At 44.7% G+C, this 19092-nt stretch overlaps 1 protein-coding gene across 11 annotated transcripts in view; it reads left to right on the forward strand.

Moving 5' to 3' along the window:
- The first annotated feature begins 1078 nt into the window (after nt 1-1078).
- The window catches only part of TSPAN18 (tetraspanin 18), a 133792-nt gene continuing 115778 nt past the window's right edge, over nt 1079-19092 (forward strand). For 2 of the 11 annotated variants that reach the window (XM_055796442.1, XM_055796482.1), the window contains exon 1: nt 10856-11025. The gene's annotated coding sequence lies outside the window, so the exon portion shown is untranslated. Of the gene's footprint in view, nt 1270-10250; nt 10350-10854; nt 11026-12663; nt 12686-14670; nt 14693-18007; nt 18029-19092 lie in introns of those variants that run through there. The other 9 variants (XM_055796447.1, XM_055796426.1, XM_055796454.1 and 6 more) reach the window with 8 other exon arrangements.

Consider the following 19092-nt stretch of genomic DNA (forward strand, 5'->3'; position numbering starts at 1 on the left):
CATTCAGTGGGGACTCATCCTCATTAAAGTGGTGCATTCAATTAATCTTCAGGACAAATCCTGGAAGATGGCAAGTCATAAGTCTGTACTCCTTTTCCTCCTCCATAATTGCCCTTTATAGTGATCCCACTAAAGGAAGCAAGCTTTAATGAACATGCCTGACTGATGAGGAAACCCATTGTGAACAGAAAAACAACACTTCCTCCTGCCTACTCTGAGAGCTGTTCCATCTTCCTCAGGTATGTAGGTATATATTCCAGTGCAAATATACAGATAGGGGTAAATTGCTTTGGTGTAGTTTCATCTTGTGTTAAAGTCATATGTTATGGCAAAACATTTGTATCACCTGATGGTGTCTGAAAGGTGTTGAGGCAGAACTGCAATATGTGCAGCAAATGTTGGTGTAGACATGGCCCAGTAGCTATCATGATGAAAGATAGTGGACATTGTGGTGCTTGCTGTTTGGAGAGCACTTCAGTGCAGTCTTGAAGAGCAGTAGTTGTTTCCAGGTGATAGGATTAGTGGCGTTGGGAATCCAAGATCAGGGTGCTACAGGAAGAGGGTCTCGCTATTGTTTGGAATAATACAGACAGGAATGCCTGGGTCATCCGTGTATTTAACCAGCTTTTCCTACAATAAAGGATTATTGCTAATTTCACTGACCCAAATTAAACTAAACCACTGAATTCATGCAGCCTCTTGAATATGTATATATGTCTATAAACCTCATTCTGAATCTCACAGTTTGGATGCATTTGTAATGTAGTGGAGTTACTTTAGTCTTTACTGAAATGCAGCTTCCTTTGAGTGAATCATGGTAGGCTGGCAAAGCAGTGTTAAATGACACTCTGGCAGGAAGTAGAAAGGATAATATTTCAATGAAGGAGAATTGCAGGAAGTCAGTAGAATGTCTGTTATCTTAGCTGGAGCTGGCATTTGGCCTGGTTACTAAAGATAACACCTTTTTTTTTCCTTCAAGACTTGTCACTAGCTGCTTTATGACCATGTATCTTGATTTACATCTCACTCAGAACACCTCCAGCTGCAGAGCATCACCAGTGCCTGGGGGTAACTCAAGGCTTCTGAACAGCATAGACAAAGTCCAATTTTTCAGCCCCCAAAATGAGGGACTGCTGCAAGACTGCTTTTTCCAGCAGGCAAGAGAAGAGTAGTGGGAAGGGGTGCAATTGTAATTGTGGGCTGAAGAGGAGAGCACCGGGGGACTGGACTTGCTATGACTACTGCTGCCAGACACCTGAGAGAGATCAGGTAAGTGACTGCTGCATCTGTTCTGAATAACCCTGACTCCTTCCTGAGCAGCAGCAGCCACAGCCAGCCTGCCCTTCCACAGCTCCCGCAGAGACTAAGGCAGCACACTGTCCCTGAGCACACTGCTGGCCAAGGCAGCTCTCCGTTTTGATTATTTCTGTGACTGGCATCACACTGAAGTTGTGAATTCTCATCTGGCATAGAAGAAGAAAATCACATCTGACTCATAGGAATTGTTGAGATCTGGATTTATTTTCCAAGGCCTAGTCAGTGCTGGCAGTTGCTTAATTTCCAGGACCTAACGGGACCGCTGTCCCAAAAAGATAAGTGTAAAATGTGCACAATGATCAGTTGGATGCTTCTGATATTTTTTTCAGGAAGAGGAAATAGTTAATTTTAGAAATTGTTGATTATGGATGGAGGTGTACTTTGTGAATTGCACACTGCCTGTCATGCTGAGCACTAAGGAAATACCACTCTGGCTTCATAAATGGTTGATGAGGTTACCAAGGGAAGTTACTTGTCAAGGGACATGTATTTACACTACATCTTGAAAAGCAGAAAGGTTATATCTCCAGCTGATATTCTTGTAAATCAATTTATGACTGAGTCCCTGCTGCCTTTGACAGGCTGCAATGTGAGCTTACAACTTCTTTTGGTGGCTGAGGAAAGTTGCCTTATTTCTACCACAAAGATTTCTTGTGATCTTGATAGCAGCTCATCTTGGGTGCCTGATTCCAAAGGGTTTAGAACTAGACATTTTGCTGCTTTGGTATTTTTGTTCACACTCCTCTTCAACACTCGTTTCCTAGTTTCCTTGAACTTCTCTTTCTCTGTGCTGCCAAAATGTCATGTGTGCGCCTGGGAGGCATTCCAGCTTCCAGTTGCAGAAGTGGGTCACTCCTCATACACTTACATTTACAGTCTTTTGCAGATGCCCAGGCTCTAAGCACAGGACTAGGAGAACCTAAGAAGTGGTGTCATAGCCTGTTGCTTTCAAAGATTCACAGTATTGCCAGCCATAATTAACTCTTATATTTGTTCTCTATGACTTCTACAAAAAGAGCTCTTGTAATGATTGCCCAGCTAAGGATGAATTATTAATTTGAGATGCTGAAGGAGATTTGTGTCAGAGCCCAGTTTTGGATGGGTGACTTGCACAGAGCTTAAAAGCATCTCTAGCTCATCGCCCTGCCTCATTCTGTATTCTGTGCCATTTCTCTCACTGCCTCAGGGCAGAATGTTTCAGAAAGTTGGAGTGGGAATATTTTTATTCATCCTGTTACATGAAGTTAATCTCATGTAGCAAAGCAGCTGTGTAATGTTTTGTATTAAATCTCATGTCTTCCCTTGGGTGTGATTAAAATTCAGGTGAAGGGTTTTTTTAATTTTATTTTATTTCCCCACTCCCAATGCTCTCAAGGGGCCATTAGGCTTCATTCTTAATAGCTTGCCATCCTCTTGCCTCTGCCAGTCCTGCTGCACACGCAACTGCACTTCTCTGACTGGTGAAGGGTGAAGGCTTTTTAGTGACTTGTGCACATGCTGCACATTATTGAAGCCATTTCTAGCTCAGGTGAAGGGACGACTGTGCTCCCTGGTGCATTGAATAAAGCCTTGGTTGGCAAATTCTCTATTTGCCTGATTATAGCCCTGGAACACAGCAAGTCCCAATTGGAAGGAGACCAGCTCTTCTATCAATCCCCTGGGCTTCCCAAAACTATTGCTTGATTTCAGTGGCTGTTTCCAAGGAAGCCAGAGTTTCCATTCTCATCCTTTCTAACATGTCATTGCTTCTGCTTGCAACAGATGTATTTGCCCCCATTTTGTCAGGTTAAAGAGGAAAAACCCTTCTGTCTGACTTTGACCCTTCTTTCCCTGCTCTGCTTTGTGTCTTTATCTGTAAAACTGAAATAAGATCACCTGGAAGACAACATAGAAAGCTGATAATGACTAAGGGAGGGGTTTACCTCAGGGATCCTTGGGGGAAAGTAAAGAATTTGAGTCAAAGTCCTGCAGAGAACACAACAGGGCTGGAGGCAGTGAGAGAAAACGTGCCTAGAGAAAAGGAGGTGAAAGCAGGAGAGAGGCTGTGGACATGTAGTGAGAAAGAGGAAGATGGAAATGTACAGACTGGATTGCAGACTGCACAGAAGAAGCTAACCTGAAGACTTGCACTGCTTCTGCACCTCTACTGGAGTGATTAAAACTGTCTTAAAAGCGGTGCTGCCGAAGTAGTTAGGGCAAACCCCTGTTCCCCTTTAAACTCCTTAGTCTTGACTCAGCTGTACATTTCATGAATTCAGAGGAGTCCAGTTAACATTTTCTTTTTAATGTCTTTTAACTTTCACAACCACTTCTGCAATTTGTTATCACAGCCAAGATCACAAGAGCTAAAACATGGCATGGAAGGCTGTGCAAAGTTGCTTGGTTACAAGAGGGAAGAGCAGAAAGCTTCAGAGCCTTTGCCAGGCTTCCCATATTTCTCAGATTTCAAGGGTTTGCTGGATTCAAACTTCTAGTAGACTGGAAGAGTGTCTTGGGGATCTTTCAGACAGAATCTAGATTCTGGATCCTTCTCTGATGGCAGCTTAGAAAAACAGGAAACAAGGAGATGCTGCTTTTCTCTTGCTTTGTAAGCTTTTGTGATGTGTGTACAATATGTTAATCTCAGTAGGTGGCTAAGGGCTACTTAGCTGAGAGAATGTGTCCTTGGCATTATTTCACTGAAATCAGTCTAGTAAAACCAGGGGTGGGGTTGGCTCCAACCTTTAATAAATTCACAGTTTATCTCTTCCTGATAGGAAACAGCAGCTAGTAACACAATGGTGTTTAATATATTCACAGCAGGAATCAGTCAGATAAGGGACTCACATAGTTCCAACCTGTGTTCCACAGTGGCCTACAAGAATCCATATTTTTCATCTGTAAAATAACCATATTTGTACAACAGTCATTCTGACTAATGAGTGTCCAGCCAGTGAAGGGGTTTTCATCTTCAGGTAAAGAAGCACCATGCCTGAATTAGCTGATAGGGGTGCAATCATGTGGTTTGATCACAGTTTAGAAGCCCTAAATTCTAATCCTGATGCCCACCTGATGAAATCCCTGCATATTCCTGGCATTCATTTGCTCTCACTTGTAAAAGTGGGAGGCTGATTAATTAGTGCCTGGTGAAGGGTTCACAAGGACCATTCATTTTATTCCTACATTTTAAAAACCAGCTGATCTTAACATAGCACCAAGTCTGCCTCAATCCCACTGTGCAGCATTCAGCAATTTCACAGCTCCTATACCCAGCATGGATGCTCTATTCACTTACAAGTTCCCTTTTGCTGACAGAAGAGCAGGGCTGCCTCATGCACACATGCATAGAAGGATTCCTGAGACTGAGGAAAAAGAAGCAAAAGTTGTGCAGTTTTATTTCTGCCCTGGCTGTGTGTGTGCTTGGAAGGTGGATGAATGGCGAGTGAAAAGACGTCTGCAGAAAAGTACTATGTTACAGAAAGTAACATAACTGAGAAAAAACAGAGAAGCTTCTGGGAACAAAAGAAAGCTGAGTACTTTTTGACACTTATCCCAATGAGGTTATAGTAGCATCACCATCCAATCATTACTTCATGGACTTGTTAGGATAGGACATCTCCACCTGTCACTGGAGATCGGTCCACATCTTAAAAGTTACACCCTGCAAATTCACACTGAATTTGATCATGAAAAATTCTGGGTTCATGTGTGATGTCCAGCGACGTTTACACCACGCAAACTGAGGGTCAGTGATAATGCTGCAAGTCATTGACACTGTTGTTGCATTTTACAGCTTTCTTGTGGTCATTTTACACAGCCATGAGTATTTTTCCTGGTGTTTAGGTAGTAGACAGTCCAACTTTCTGGATTTAATAAAATTCTATTTTATGTGATACCAGGAAAAACTTTAGATCCTTCCATGCCAAAGGTCATAATTCCAGAAATCTCCCAGCTGACCTAGTAGTGCCCATGTAAACCAACTTCTGCAGAATGGGGAATAGTTTTGCCATAGGACACCATGTTACCACCTTTCACCTAAGGGCCCAGTGGGATGACTGATTCGGAGTCCTGATGATGTGCTGTTTTGTTTTTCTCCTTAACCATGTTACATGTGCTTCAGAAGAATTTGCTTGGATGGCACCTTCTCCCAGGTTCAAAGGGAGCTATCACCACTTTTCTGGTTAGGGATCCCTTTCTACATATAGACATTAGAATCCTTTGCTTCAGTTGCCTCTCTGGAGGGAGTCATCTGGGGAGAAGGGAAGCAGTGAAATAATTTGATGAATGGTATCAATGTACATCCCCCAGGAGGCTTCCATATGTTTTTAGCAGATGTTTAACAAGTTATGGCAACACAACTGGCTGTGTTGAAACAAATTGCAGGGTGACCATCTAACTGTTGTCAGAAGTGAAGTTTTCAACACTTCCATCTGCCCCCTGGCAGTTATGGCTTTTCTCTGTAGATATCTGTGAACTACATAACATATCTTTGTCAGAAAAATAATGAATAACTTATAACTGTCCAATAAAGTGTTATTTAATTAGAACACCTCAAGGAAGAGTAAACCCTGAAGCTATGTTTGTTAGCTTTCTTTTTTTTTTTAAGGAGAGAGGTGCTTTATAAAATCTTATGAGAACGAAAATACCTTCAGGATTTTAGTACCAGCTGGAGTTTTAAAAATTCGTTTGAGCCTCCTCCCTTTGTATTACAAAAGGAACGCAAATGCAAATGCCTAGAGGCATCAAAACATAGATGTTTGGATGAGTAAAGCACCTCTCTGGGATCCAGGATCTCCTAGCTGATGTCCTGTAGCTGCCACAGACCTCCAGTACTCCTTCAGCATTCATTTTTCATGCCTCAACTTCCTATTTGTAAATGTGGATAACTGTTCCTCTGTATTTGTCTCTCTTGTATTTAAATGTGTAGGGGAAAGGGACTGGGCGGTTTCTGGTACAATGGGGGCCTCCATTTTGCTTGTCCTTAGTGCAAATTATTAAAAAGATTGTGGGAAACAAAGTTTGTTTCCATATAGGGTTCAAGAAGTACAGAAAAAGCTCACCTGCAAATTTCAGAAGAAATATGAACATTGAGAACTTTCTCAAAGGGTGTGCAGTTAGAAATCTTGAGGGTTTGGCATAAGCTCCGTTTTAGGAAACTTAAAAAAGCAAACAGCCAACAGGATATTTTCTGTTTCTGAATTTTTTTTCAGTTCAATAATATACAGTTTTACCTGTTGTTAGCAGTGGAGATGGCTACCATTTTAAATATGCTCATTTTGCTTTAAAATTATTCCTTCAGTGCTGAATATTAAAATTGTTACAACGAATTCTCTTAATTGAGATTTTTCTGGGCGGAGTCCAAGGGTTCAGTCAATTGTTGTTTCTGCAATTTTGGTTTTAGACACCACTGCCAGTTCTTTTGTGTAATCTTGCACGTTCAAAGACGAGGAAGGAGGGAGGTGGGCAGGAAAGCAGTTAGGAAAATTATGTCTATTTGAGTATCCCAATGAGCATGAAGTGTTGTTCATGGATTGGATAATCTCAATAGGTGCATGTCTTTTGCCCTAGAAGCCTGATTCCCATATTGTGGTCTGTGGGTCTGAGAGACGTTGAGAAGTTGAGGTCAGATGTGAAAGAATGAAAAAAACATGCTTTTTCACTTCAGAAAAACATACATGTATGTTACCATGTGATCAAATAAATATGAAAACAAAGTTGGGAAAAATAAATGTGTAAACGAATATTCAAAATGCAGCTTAGCTCTTGATTAAAAAAAAAAATAGTATTACCATGGCAAAGCTGTATGAGGGGCTGTGATTTTTTTTTCTCCAAAATGTCAGTTGTTGCTTGCATGAAAATGATTGGGAAATGCTGATATTGACAAAGAAACCAACTCATAAACCATTTAGCTTCAGTTTTCCCAACTGAGCCTGGGAAAGCAAAGGTGGGTTGAAAAATACACTGGCAAGTTTTTAATTATGATTTTAATAATGAAGCTTGAACAAGCTTCTCACTATCAGTGCATCAACTGCCCCCTCTCATGCTGTTTTCCCAGGCCTGATGGAGGGGCCCCGGGAAAGCAAGTCTGATGCAGATGAGAGAGCATACTGATCAGTGTAACTTTGGTTAGCACTACAAGTGATTGACATTTTGGAAAAACAAGATTGCTTACCTTGCTGTCTTTGTCCGGGAGCAGGTGATAAGGTTCAGACAGTCAGTTTGTCATCTTAAGCTCTTTGTGGCTAAGACCTTGTTTGTTTTGTGCTCTCAGAAGTGCCACTCAGTCTCATAGCAGAGTTAGTAACATGGTGTGATTTCTGCTGAGCACAGATTGCTCCAGGAATGTGCCATGGTTATCTGGAAACAGTCTGATACTCAGGTTCCAGCACACAGATGCCAGAGAGTTTCCTTCTGCCCATGTGCCTAGACAATGAGTTGTGCTGTGTGCCAGTCCAGTGCTAGGAACCACAGCCAAGCTGGACTGTAGTTGGATTCCTGCTTTATCCACCTTCACCTTAAATTGGGAAAGATGTTAGTAGAACTGAGAGAAAATAATAAGAAAGGAAAGGGAGCAGTCTGAAGGCAAAGGAAGTGGGAGGAGAGGTGGGGAGGCCAGGGAAGGAAGCAATAGGGAAACTGTGAAGTTGAGAACCGAGGTGTGAAACACAGACAGGAAAGGGTTCCTAACTAATGGGTTAGCTGTATGGAGTGAAATTCAATTATCTCAAAATCCATACAGTTACACTGGTGAGGAACCTGCCCCAATTTGTTCATGGCTTCCCAACATTGTAGTTTCTGCTTCTGAAAACTCAAGCCTACCAGAATTGTAATGGAGAGACTATTTGGATTATGATAAATATGACGTAATATTTAAGGGACAGTTGGAGGGCTGCAGCTCTAGGCACTTCTGAAAAGGAAAAAGTAGCTTTAGTGTTTTGGGCTAAACCATGGAACTATTTCCTTGTTCTGATTTCAGTTTCGTGATGTATTTTTCAGAAATGAAGTAAAAAAGCCCTCTCACAAGTTTATCTATCATAAAATTGGTTTTAATCAAGGTTGTTATGCTTTAAGTTCATAGAGGATATACTATATCCTTTACACATAACAAAGAATGTAAATCCCAGCTTTAAATGCAAAACTCAGTTCAGTGCTGGCTGGGATTCACAAAGCGGTTCCTTCATGACAGTGAAAGCACTATAAACTTGGGAAGCTAATTTTCAATAGCGGCCCCTTAAATTGCACAGTTGAGCATGTAAGAGTACTATTGTGTCTATGCGAGCATGTGGAAGATTTGAAAGCTGGGGTCACATATAGTTGACTTTTGTTCATTTACAAAACAGTTTCATAGAATCAGGATGGAAAACAGAAAACACATATAAGTCTTAGGGTACGTTGCCCTGTACTTTTTTCCAAAATATTAGAATAATGTCGTCACTGGAAGGGGGTGGGGGTGGGGCAGTTGTTGTAAAAATGCCAAGTGTCCCTGATAGGGACCGGGGTCTTATCTATAGAATGTGGAGCTGTTTAAAACTGTGGTGTTTTGGGCAGGACTAAGACCACTGAGTTTCCTAGAAACCGTCCGCATGAGATCTGTGCATTAGGCCACAAAACAGGGGTAGGAGTTGGGCAGCTAGGCAGATACACATTTTTGTGTTCTGTTCACCAGGTATACAGCAAAATTGCTTGGCATGTGGGGTCCTGAAATGGTGCTGTGACAGTGCAGGGGTAAATGTGTGAGATTGTTACAGGGGATTGTGGAGAGAGAACCAACAGAGCCCAGTTTGACAGGTCTGCAGAGCACAAATGTAATCTCCGCCTGCAAGAACCACGATCTGCTGCTCAAGGGGTATGACAAGCCAGTCTGCTGGAAAATAGCACTCTGAGTCCTTTGCAAAGGAATCAAATGAGGAACATGACTATTACCTCGTGTCAAACTGTGTCTAATAAAGAAATGGAAATCCCCTGCTCTGCCACAAAGACCAAGGAGAGGTAGGATCATGCTGTGACACAAATAAATGAATAGTGAAAGAGAAATGGAAAAACACGGGCACAAACATTACAAGAAAATATCAGACCTTGAAATGATTGCCTGTCTTAAGCAATAGACTATAACAAAACATACATTACAAATACAACCTGGTTGTGTAATCTAGTTTGCTGTTACACAGAAATAGATTTGGGACCATAACTGTTAAATTCTATGTCTATCTCCCTATTTTTATATCAGGTTAGGAAAAAAAAGAAAGCCAACCCCAACAAATATCTGCACCTGGGGAGCCTTATAAGTGTTCATTACCAGATACATGAGGCATTAGCAGAGATTTAAAGAGAGATGCTAGCACATCTTTTCTCCTTTGTGCTGCACCGTTAGACATTCCTGTTGTCTCTTGTTTTTCTAATAAGCTTTGGGGGTCCAGATCTGCATCCCTCATCTTGTAGAGCATCGTGAAATAAACAGGACTTCTTATCAGCACAAGGACACATCTGCATAGGACTACTTGCAGGATCTGGCCCTTGTAGGATTGCTCTCTCAGTTGTTATATGTGAGTACAACGCCCAATGTACTAACCCATGCCCTTGCTCCTGAGCTAATGATTGTAACTGAGAGTAACAGCCTTACATCTGCACACTTTTTCCTCCCTCAATTTCTTTCCCTCCAACCCAGCAAGTACTTTTCTGAGCATCAGGATTAGTGAAGTGGGGGTTCCATAGGGGTTAGCTGAGTTGAACCCCCTCTGTAGAGTACCTGGTGTCTGTTGAAGGCTGTTGGACTTGGGATACAGCTGTCCTATGTGCAAGAGGCATAGAAGAGATAACCTCTTCTACAAAGTTACCTATTTTTCTGAAGTTTGTAGTTGTCAAACAGTTAAAATTGTTTAACTGGATCAGAAGTTATTGGCAAGCACAGAGACGTATTTCCCTAGGAAACCGGACTTAGGAGGGTTGGCTTTTCCCGTGTCACAAATATGGGATCTTCATTCGCTTTGGCACACGTTTTTGAAAGCCTTTTTCTCCGACAGATCTTTGCACGTGTTTAGGCAGCTGCCACTAAGGTACTGGTCACAAGTGACCTCCCACCTTCCCTGTTTCTTTTTCTTTTGCACCCCGGGGATCGCCCCGGCGCCTCAGCAGCCCGTGGGGTGTTAGGGGGGCACCCCGCAGCGGGGAGCCGGCAGCGCCCCTTCCCTCGGTGCCTCCTGCACGCCGGGCGGGCTCAGGCCTCACCGCCGGCGCGGGGGTCCCAGGCTGGCCGCCCCGGGACCGCCCTCCTCGGCCTGCCGCTCCCGCACCCCCGAAACGGCCGAGCCGCCGCGGCGGCACGCCGAGCGAGGGACCCGTGCCCAGGCTGCCTGCGGCGGCGCCGGCCCAGCCACCCGGGAGCTTCCCCGGCGAGGGCCGGGGCAGGCGGCGACGCGGGAGGCGCGGGGGGCGGCGGACCCCGGGCAGGGGCGCGCCCAGGCGCCGGGGCCGGGCCGAGCCGAGGCGGGCGGGGCTGCGCTGAGCCGGGCCGGGCCGGGCCGGGCCGGGCGGGGGCGGGGAAGGGGGCACGGCCGGGAGGTGGAGCCGGCTGCGCTGGCGGCTCGGGCGCTCCGCGGCTGCCGGGCACGGGGCGCGGACGGCAGTGGGAGCCCAGCGCCGCCGGGAGCCGCCCGCCCGCCCGCTCGGTCTGTCCCCGGGGAGCCGCCGCCGCGGGAGCCTGCTGCGGTCGCCGGCAGGTAACAGGCCGAGGTTCGCTTCTCGGTGCCCCGGCAGCGCGGCAGCCTTTCCTTGGGCAGCCCTGCCGAAGGTCCCGTTCCCCCGCCAGGGGTGCCGGCTCCGGCTTGGCACCGCGCCGCCCTCCCGGTGCCTTGGGGCGAGCGGGTATGCCGGCTGGGGACACCCCGGGGAGGGGGCTCGCCGCCCCCGCCGCCGCGTTGTCTCACGGGGGGTGCGGGAGCGCCGCGGCTCCGCGTGGTGCTGGGAGTGCGAATCTGCCGGGGCTGAGGTGCCAGCCCGCCTGACAGCCCGCCGGCCGGGGGCTGCCGGGTCGCTCCCCGGCAAGAGGGCTGGCGGGGACGCGCCCCCGCAGTCCGAGCCAGCAGAACTCGCTCCGCTGGTAGCACGTCTCCGGGATCGGGCCCCGGGGAGCCTCTCGTGGTCGGTACTCGGGTGGCTCAGAGCTTGCCCTCGGTTTTTCTGCCTTTTATAAACCCACCCCGCACCCCGGGAGCCCTCATACTGTAAAGGCAAGCGGAGGAGCCGCGGGGTGCCCGGGGCTGTGCCTGGGAGCGCTCCGCCTTACGTTTGTAGCGTTTCGGGGTGTGCCACCCACCTCTCTCCCCACGCCCCAAGTTTGGATGAGGAAGGTGGGAGAGCAGCCCATGCTTCTGACTTTGGTCCGGTAGGAGTTTTCTCTTTCGCACTTGGCTGATAGGGAAACTGGAGTCCTGCCACCCTGGGCCAGTCCCCGCTTTCTAATCGAGATTTACAGCTGCAACAACACGTTAGTGAGGTACCAGCCCACAGAGATGTGTGGGTTTTATAAACTCTGCAGCTGGGCACTTAAAGTTTTATCATAACTTTTGTATTGAAATGTTCTAGTGAGTGAGCAAACAGCATTTCCAGATGCATTGTACTTGGGTGGTTTTCTGTGAAGTCTGAGAATTGTAATTTCCTTTTTTTCTTTAGCACTTCTCTCAGCAGTTACTTAGCTCAGCCTGACTACTGCCTGTATTTCTATAGTAAAAGAAGATCTGAACACAATTAATAGATTCTAGGCACGTATTTCACTGAATAGCCAGTGGCTACCAAAGCTACTTGGGCAGAAGTGTGCTGGAGATGGCTCTGTGCCTGGCTGGGAATATGTAGCAAACTGTGAGTGCAGGCTCGCCCTGGATTTTTATTAGTGGGTTAGAAGTGTGTAGAGTTATTAAAGAGTTGTCTTAATTCAACAGGGTGTATCCAAGTGTCTGATGGATTCTACCAGTCAAGCACCTATTTTGGTATTTAGTGCTTTTGTGAACGAGCAGCAGTTGTTCTGTCTCAGAAGTGTACAAATTGAGAGCACGATAGCAAAGTCAATGGGAGAAATAGGCACATTCTGGAACTTTTTCATAGTTTGGGGGGAATCTTTCAAATTTGACTGTGTAGCGTAATGTGCAGATGTGCTTCATTATCATCTGCTTTTGCTGAAGTGTTTGTGTAGTATGTTAAAATGATTCAAATGTTTGACCCTCCCTAGAAGGCAGTTAATGTTTCTGTATTTGTTGTGGCTGAGGTACAGCTTTTGTTGGCTTAAGCTAAAATACCATGCAATACAGTTGCCATGAATTTAAGCGTAGCAGGGTGAGAGGAAGAAAGGAAGAGCTTGAACTTTTCTGAGATGTTGCAGACTGCCAGCAAAACCAAGGTAAAATTTCTACTGATTGTCCCACCCTTTCTGCAAAGCAGACCTTTGCCACAAAGGGCTTAGCCACCTGAGTCGTGGGTTTCGACCTGCGAGGGATGCAGGGACACCCTCGGGGCAGGGCTGGATGGAGATGGACCACCCGTTCAGATCCCCTGGGTGACGGGGAGCCGGGGGTGCGCGCGGGGGCTGCCCGGGCCGGGCCGGGGGGGCTCGGGCTCGGTGGGTGATGCTGGCAGTTTCCACGAGGGGGCTTTCTTGCCGTGCGGTGTCAGCCCGGCTCCAGCCCGGCTTCTGTAGCGCCGGCCGCCCCTCCGCTTGCCTCGCAGGTACCGGAGGAGCAAAATGAACTTGGGGGTGGCTTTCGCGCACAGGGTAAGTATTTCAGATTTCCTTTGTAAATTATGGGGAAATCCCTTTATTCCCCCTGAGGTGTAAGGGTAGAGACATCCTGGGAAGAACACCAGTCTTCCGTTTCCAGGCTTGCTTAAAACTTAGAACGGATCCCAGCAACTTGATTTACCCACAGTGGAAATGAAGAAGAGGAGGCTGAGTGTGTTTTTTCACAAGAGAAGTGGTCTGAGTGTTTGCATCCTCTCCTCAGCTGATGGCAACGAATGACTGTATCTTGGTGTGATCTCATTTTTGGCTGCTTTAACATGTATTCTACTTCTCAGGGTGGGGCTGGGCGAAAGGGGAACGGGAATCATTGTGTGTGTATGAAAATGCTGAGCTATCCTTAAGTCCTTTGCCAAGTTGCCTGTGTATTGTTTAATTCAAATAATTTCATGCATGCAGCCTTGCAGGTCTGTTTTAAAAGGCAGAAACTGTATCTGTAACCAGGAATAATATTGCAGTTCATAAAACATGAGAAACATCTGTTACTGTGACTTCAGTTTGTTCCTGTCTCCTTGGAATAACCAAGCTGACAGCTCAGACAGTCAGGTTTAATGTCCTGTGCTAAACCTTTGGTCCTGTGTCCCATGGCTAATTGTGACTCACAGAATCAATAAACCCAGCTCCTGCTCGGCTGCAGCAGCTCAACGGGGGAGCAGGAAGGGCTTCAAGCCACCTCACTGTGTGGAGCTAGTCCACACCAGCAGACAATGGTGGACAGATTGGGGTTTCTGTAAAACTAGGTCTACCGTGTGCTCTTGTTGTTTTCAGCACAACAGAGCTGGCTGGGATCTTGGTGTTCTCTGGGCATTAGTGCTGAGCAAGTGGGAGGGAGGGTCTGCACTGCTGTAGGGGTAGTATTTTCCCTCTTAGCACCTTTTATCTTGCCTTAATCTATCCCAGGTTGAATACTGTAGGCAGTTGAAGTAAAGCCATCTCATGCTTTGATGTGTGTTTATTGGCTCTAGCATCTTGTTCTCCTGTCCTCTTTTTTTTTTTTTTTTTTAAATTTTCTTTTTCAGTTAGGATGCTCTCTTCCCACTCCACCTCCCTGGACAAAAAGAATTAAAGCACAGGAGGCAAAAAGTTAATTAAGTGACTGTATTTTTGTGAATGGGTTTTCTTACTTTGCCTCTGCCTTTCTTGCTGCCTTCTGTAAGGTCCCTTCATAATTAAAATATTATGACTATCCTTATGGTAGCCCTCCACTTGTGGCAAGGATCCTAATTTGACGTCAGTACAAAAACACTAGTTTCTGGCATAAGGGCAGATGACATTTCATCAGCTAGTGCATACCCTTTTTTTTTTAAAAAAAAACCAACCCGACAGTGCTAAAACCATATGGGCAGATAATGAGTTTAAGCTGATAAACAGCTTACAGATTTGCCCAAATAAAGGACTTTCTTCCTAGAAAACATGTTTTCCTTTAAAATAAATAATGCAGTTCCTGTGTTTTTATTTAATTATCTTGAGCCCTGTCTGTTCTCACCAGGCTGCAGGAAAACAGACACCACTGCTCTGGGAACAGAAGCTACTGGATTTATGAGGCCGTGGGTCTTAGATGAGGAAGGACTTGAAAAGAGAAGTTCAGATGCTACAAAATTGAGGCTTAAGGTATCTAAATAAGCAGATGGTGGTCCAACTTGTATTTGGAGACTTTTGTGAGGTAGTGCATAGTTCTTGACATCTTGAAGATGAGTCATTGCATGAGGTGGTAGTAGGTCCAAGGTCTGTTTGGGAGCTATAATAAAAACAGATAAATATCTATACTCCTTGCTAATCCTGTAAGGCTAAGGCTGCAGAAGCAGTCCTTGTTTGGGGGTGTTGTTGCAAGATAATCCCTACTTTTGCTTTTTCAAGACTTTGTGACTAATGTTAGCATGATTAGTTTGTTTGTTTAGCTTAAACTGACTTATCAATGAAATGCAAGGGACAGATTTTTGGATCCATTTTGCTTGTATTTTTTGAGAGAAAAGCACAAGTAGTACAGTGAGGGTTGGAATGTAACTTGCTTTCAGAAGTGGCGGTCTTTGGTTTTCACTTTAAAATAGTGACTCAAAACCAAAACCAAGTAGTGCATTTGCACGAAAGGACAAAGCCTGTGTATTTCTCCCCCAAGATGAATAGGAGTGAGCTGTTTGAGATATGAAATCGCTCATTCCCTTTTAAGTTTTTTTTATTAGGAGTTCTCTCTCCCCCCCTCTCTCTTTTTTTTTTTTTTTTTTTTTTTTTCTCCTTAGGAATGATTGTTAATCTTAAATGGAAGTAGCAAATGAAGGAAGAAAAATGTTGCACAGAAAAATCATTCCAGACATTTCTGTTCTTCCCAAAGATGCTTATTCCTTCTAAAACTTCCTTAAATGTTTTGTGTTGTCCCCTCCTGTCCCATCACTTCTCAGCACTGGGAAGACTACTGGACTTTAATTGTATTTCATATGAGCATATGTTCCAGATGTCTAGAGCTTTGCTTTCCAATGGTCGCTGCTATCTCATTTGTAATTGATGTGACAGCTGCGTTGCATTTGGTCCTACTATTGCTCATGACTGCACAGTTCAGCATTCCCCTTGTGTCTGTTCCTTCCCCTACACCATTTCTTATTTTCTTTTCATGGCTCTTACAGTCTTGAGTTTCAAAAATGGTGCGTGAATTATCCTATCCCATAGTTCCAGAGGATTCAGGTGAATTCAGTGCCCACCGATTAGTTGATGGGACATTTTTTTTTTTCTTCTTCCTCTTCCACCTCTCTAATATCTTGCCTTGGAGCGTTTAGTAGCTGCTTTGCTGTTTATCGTTTCTGCATTGGTAAAGGTCTGTCATGCGCTGATTTAGTATAAATTGTCTGAGACTGAAAAAAGTGGCTATAGGAAAGTGTTGTGTTGATCTTCTTTTGTTAACCACACCAGCAGTAAACCAGTTCGTCAGTGTGTTTTTATTCATTTTTGCACAGAAAAGATTTAAAGAAACAAATGATAAAAATATTTTACTCTTACAAAATAACCCCAAATGGGATTTGCTTCTGCACCTCTGCCACCTCCTGTTCTCTATTAATGGGCTTGAAGAATTTCCATTTTCCCAGAGTTTGTAAGAAGCAACGTGTACTCTTCCAGGGCAGCGGAGCTGTGCTGGAGGTGCTGTACTTCTTTGGTCTTCCTCAGGCTAGAGGGAGAGAGGCTCGGTATCCTGGTGAGTTGTATATGTGTGACTTTTCCCCCCATCTGAATTGCCTCTGCACATTTTTTGATACAAGAAGCTTTGGATGACCACATGCCTAATGTGAATGCTTCATGTTTGGTGGACTAATACACAGTGCATATTACATGACAGTTGAGGGTATTCATGTGGTGTCAGTTTACCTTTACCAAATTCAGTCAAAAGAAAACCAAAACCAGTATCTTGTCATTGTCCTTGGAGATGGTGGAAGTGGGGTTTTGACTATCACAGGATTTTAGTACGGGTCTTGTTCTGCGCAGCATTCCTCCTGTCTGTGTAGTCCCTCCAACAAGGATTCCAAGGATTAGTGAGTCCCTGGGGGTTCTTGTCCTTTGGGGCTTCTTTTAGCATCAGGATGTTCCCTTTGCTATATACTTACTAAATAAACCTGGTCTAAAATGGAAGTTTCCAGCTACTTGAGAAATAAATTGTAAGGTCACTGTAGAAGAGTGAGTTCTTAAACCCAAATGAAGTTCACATTTTTTTAGAACAGTGTATCACTTCAGGAAGAAACAGAGGATGCTTTTGACTAAATGAACAGTGTTGATACAGAATCTCATCCATGTGCCTGGTTTTGTGAATATTAAAGGGGCTGCATGAATTTGTGGATTAGGGCTTAGGTCTGAGTTTGCTCTGCTCAGCTGTTGATTGACTGTGTTGAATTCATCTCTGTTCCTGCCCTTCTGTCTCCCTCATTTAGTTGGTGCATAGCCATGTTAGAGAGGGACTTTCTTGGAGTGTCTGTGGTGGCTAGTGTGATCTGGAGTCTGCCCTAGTTAGTCTTCTGGAAGCAGTATAGCCAGTATCCTCTTTACTTCTGACATCTGTGAAGTTAGTGTCAGGACAAAATCTTACAGTGGTGGTTGATCCTGGGAAAGTGGAACTGAATCAAGCTGCTAATGTGAAAATTCACGTAGTATAACAGAGATAATAATAGCTCATATTCTTTCAGACTTTTCACTTGAGTCATAAAGAGACTTAAATACATTTTGTGCCACCCCAGATGTCTGGAAAGCCATCAACAGATGAACGGAATGGGACTGTATGGTGACTTGTTGACTGTGGGTCAGAGGCACAGCCTGGCAGGGGCTCAGAGGCCCTGGCTGCACCTCAGATTGTCTATATTGTGCACGGTTACAGTGCTGACTGTTTCTGCAGCTTTATGCTTCTCATAAGGCTCAGCAATAAAACTGTAATGCTAGCAGCTTTTTTTCATGGCTAAATGCCCAGTTTGAGGAAGGGTGATGTTGGTCATGTTGCTAGACATACATATTTATGGCCCTGTTTCATCTGTTGAATTTAATCTGTTGGGGTATTTTTAATGTTATTATGGAAACAGTTACTATATTTACTCCTTGTGAAAAGCTTGGTGTATGAGAGTCTATGAGGAGGGAGTTTTAGAGTAATAAGGATTGCACTAAATAAGTGTCTACACTTCTTCAGGAAAAAATGGTCTAAATGAACTGCCTGGCATCTTGCCTGTTCTTGAGACGTGGACCTCACAGGGCACTGAACTGGAACACGCTATGCTGGGAAAGCAATGACAGGGTTTGTTCTTGGCTCACTTGATGGCACATCTCGTTTTCTTGTGGAGCGAAGAGAACCAGATCTTCTTGTACAGAGGACACTTATGCCTGTACTGGGCTGCTTTCTCAGACCCACTGAGAACCTGTTTCTCATGGAAGTCTCCAGGACCTGTGGGTACCTTTCAGATGAACTTCTCAAAACCCGTTGCCAAGGTAAATGAGATAGTGGTATGCAAATTCAATGGATTTGGAATGGGAGTCACTGTCACTGTTGTTGATGTACTTATTTCTGTAACTATTTGAAAACAGAATGTTTTTTGGTATCAGTCTTGCTGATAATAATTGGTCGGGCTTAGTAGGGGTAATAATGTGGTGGGTCCACAATGGACATGTGTAAGGAGTAATTGAGAATAAAGGATTGAATGTCTCAAAATGTTCTAAAGAGGGGTGGACTTTGTCTGATGTATTTCTTAACTGCTTCTGACTGCCCTTTGTTCTTGTTAATGTCAGAGGGGATTCTCGGAGCTGCTTAGAATGAGGCACTTAGTTTTTGTTGATCAACAAAGCCTTTGCTTCTGATGGGAATATGACAGAAGCACAGACATGTAACAGGGATCTTAGAGTTGTACCAAGATGTTTTTCAGAATAAGATACCGGAAAAGCTGAGAGCTAGTTCTGGAAATGCCTGAGGTACAATGCTGGAAGCACCAGTACATCTTTGACCTACGTTTTGCTTTGGCAGCCTGAGAGTTGACAATGTACTACCTTGCTGATGTGATGAATGACTCTGGGTTCACAGCCTTGAAAAAAAACCCTTCCAAACTGATAAGAATTTCAGTTTACATTGATGCTTTGCCAATTAAAACCAGATTCTCTTCTTTTGTTATGGGGATGTTAAGGGGAAGCATCAGTCAGGAGTAACAGTCTGATGTGATTAAGAAAGAATAGGGTTTCCCGGAGAGTGGCTGGATTAAGAGTTGGGGGGGTTTTGTTCTGTGCCTCCCCCCCCCCCCCCCCCGCCCCCCCCCCGCCAAATGGAGAAGGTTTGATGCTTTGCATTTTGTGTGTTCATATTTTGATACTACAGCAGGGACAGCTTGGCAGGAGAAGTGGCAGAGTTTAGTCTAAAACCATTAATTTTCTTTGTTAATGCTGCTGCAGACAGTTCCAAGTTTCAGTTGGTAGTGGATTTCTTGTAGTATTTCTGTAACATGATGCTCTTTGGGAACAGCTTTGAAGCTCTGTGCTGGCCTTGGGGAGCAGAGGGCGTTGGGAGG

Source organism: Falco peregrinus, chromosome 1 (assembly GCF_023634155.1).
Source record: "Falco peregrinus isolate bFalPer1 chromosome 1, bFalPer1.pri, whole genome shotgun sequence".
Lineage (NCBI taxonomy): Eukaryota > Metazoa > Chordata > Aves > Falconiformes > Falconidae > Falco > Falco peregrinus.